The following is a 3,090-nucleotide window of genomic DNA, read 5'->3' on the forward strand; positions in this document are numbered from 1 at the left end:
TTTATTTACTTTTGAGGATTCTCACTGTCATCCAGGATGGGTTGCAGTGACACACTCATGGCCACCGTAGCCTCAACCTGCTGGGCTCAGCCTTCCAAGTAGATGGAACTATAGGTGTGCGCCACCACACCCAGCTAATTTTTTGATTTATTGTAGAGATGAGGCTTTTTGCCTGGTCTGGTCTCGAACCCGTGGGCTCAAGCAATCCACTCGTCTCGGCTTCCCAAAGTGCTGGGATTACAGGCTGAGCCACTGAGCCCAGCCGTAGAGTGCCTTTAATAAACTCTCTTCAAATCGCTAAACTTGAGTGTGTTACCCATCTGTTTCCTGCCAGGATCCTGGGTCTCCCCTTGGAAGATGAGGATTTAAGATTTTATTTGGACAGAGATAGGAAGCCACTGGAGCTTTCTGAGCATATGGGACACAAAATTATTATTTTTGAGTCAGACGCTCACTCTGTCGCCCAGGCGGGAGTGCAGTGGCATGCTCATGGCCACTACACCATCAACCTGCTGGGCTTCGGCAATCCTTCTGCCTCAGCCTTACAAGTAGCTAGAATTACAGGTGCGTGCCTCCACGCCTGGCTAATTTTTTGATATATTGTAGAGTCAAGGTCTCACCAAGTTGCCCAGGCTGTTCTGGACCCCTGGGCTCAGGCAATCCTCTAGCCTCAGCATCCCAAAGTGCTGGAACTGCAGGCTTGAGCCACTGCGCCTGGCCTCACAAAATTTTTAAAAGATTACTTAGGGCCTGTAATCCCAGCACTTTGGGAAGCTGAGGTGGGAGGACTGCTTGAGCCCAGTTCACCACCACCCTGAGCAACATAGCAAAACCTCATCTCTACAAAAAGTTAAAAAATAAGCCAGGTGTAATGGCATATCCCTATAGTCCCAGGTACTCGGGAGACTGAGGCAGAAGGATGGCCTAAACCAAGGAGGTCATGGCTGTGGTGAGCTGTGATTGTGCCACTGTACTCCAACCTGGGCAACAGAGTGAGACTTCAACTCAAGGGAAACAAAACCAAATAAAAACTCACTCAGGATGCTGGGTATAAAGACCCTAGTAGGAGTAGGGTAGAAAAAGAACAGCCTCTTCCAGGAGCGAGAGTAAGAGGTGACTTGACTGGGGCGGTTGTAGTGGAGACGTAAGTGGTGAAATTTGGGGCTCACCGTGATGGTAGAACCAAGAGGACTTGGTGATAAACTGGACATGAGGTGCTAAGAGGTAAAAAGGCAAGGAAGACTCAGGTTTTCAGCCCAAAGGTCAATTAAGTTGTCATTTACTAAATGGAGATGTCTGGGAAATAGCAGGTTTGGGCTGCAGAAATCAAGTGCAGTTGAAATATACAAAGTGGTCGTGCTTGGTGGCTCAGCCTGTAATCCCAGCACTTTGGGAGGCCGAGGTGAGTGAATTGCTTGAGCCAGTGGGTTTGAGACCAGCTGGGGCAACTTTGCAAGACCTCATCTCTACAATAAATCAAAAATTAGCCGGATGTGGTATGTGCACCTGTAGTTCCAGCTACTTGGAAGGCTGAGGTGGAAGGATTGCTGGAGCCCAGCAGGGTTGACACTGGGGTGGCTGTGAGCGTGTCACTGCACTTCAACCTGGGTGACGGAGAGACTCCTACTAAAAACAATACACACACACACACACACACACACACACACACACAAGGCTCAGGTGTGTGCTAGAGACCCAAGAGGGGGTGTGGGAGAGGAAGACGCATATACAAGTCTGGGCTTCAAGGAAGGCCTGTGCTGGAGGTGTACATTGCAGTGCAGTAACCTTCAAGGTGGCATTTCTTTTTAATTTTTTTTTTTAGTTGGAGTCTCACTCTGTTGCCCAGACTGGAGTGCAGTGGCCGCTCCCAGCCACCACAGTCTTGCCCTGCTGGGCCCCGGTGATCCTTCTGCCTCAGCTTTCCAAGTAGCCGGAACTACAGGCGCATGCTACCATGCCCGGCTAATTTTTTATGTATTGTAGAGATAAGGTTTCGTCAAGCTGCCCAGGCGGGTCTTGAACCCACAGGCTCAGGCAATCCACCCGCCTCGGCCTCCAAACCACTGGGATTACAGGCTGAGCCACTATGCTACAATATTAATGAACCTCAAAAAGATTATGCTACATGAAAGACTACCCAACACAAAAGGTCACATACTGTGTAATTCCTTTCCTATGAAATATCTAGAATAGGCAAATCCATAAAAACAGAAAGTAGATTGGTGGTTGCTATGGTTTGGGTAAACAACAGTTATCACTGCTCAGAAGAGTTTTGCTTTGGAGTGATGAAAATGTCTTGAACTAGACAGAGGTGGAGACTGCACAATATTATGAATGATTTAATGCCACTGAGTTGTTCACTTTTAAATGGAGGATTTTAAGTTATGTAAATTTACAATTTTTTTAAAAAAGATTATTTAGAAAGAAGGCACATTATATACAAGACAAACAGCTATGAGCAGTCGCTCTCGTCTTCAGAAAGGTGGGGCTGCAAAAGGCAGACTGTTTTCAGTGATCTCATAAAATGACTTAAAACCACATAACTGATTAAAAATAGTAAGATGGACACCTATCACTTGAAGATTCTTCAAGGGAACAGTTGTTGAAGAAAACCTACACATTCTAGGTGCTCATATGGGTAGATCTGGACAGATAACATACATATGTTGTTTCCAACTGGGCCAAAATAGACGTTACAAAGGAAAAGCATATGGAATTATTTTTTGAGTTGGAGTCTCACTCTGTTGCCTAGGCTGGAGTAGAGTGGCATGCTCACAACCACCGCAGCCTCAACCTGCTGGGCTCAGGTGATCCTTCCACTACAGGCTTCAAAGTAGCTGGAACTATAGGTATGTACCACCACACCTGGCTAATTTTTTGATTTATTGTAGAGACAAGGTCTACGCCAAGTTGTCCAGGCTGGTCTGGGATCCCTGGACTAAAGCAATCCTCTCACCTCTGTTTCCCAAAGTGCTGGGATTACAGATATGAGCCACATCACCTAACCGGAAATTTTTTTTTTTGAGCTGAAGTCTCACTCTGTCACCCAGAGTGGAGTGCAGTGGCCGCTCCCGGCCACCGCAGCCTCGA

The sequence above is a fragment of the Carlito syrichta genome, unplaced genomic scaffold (assembly GCF_000164805.1).
Source record: "Carlito syrichta isolate Samal-C Ts95f unplaced genomic scaffold, Tarsius_syrichta-2.0.1 Scaffold309476, whole genome shotgun sequence".
NCBI lineage: Eukaryota > Metazoa > Chordata > Mammalia > Primates > Tarsiidae > Carlito > Carlito syrichta.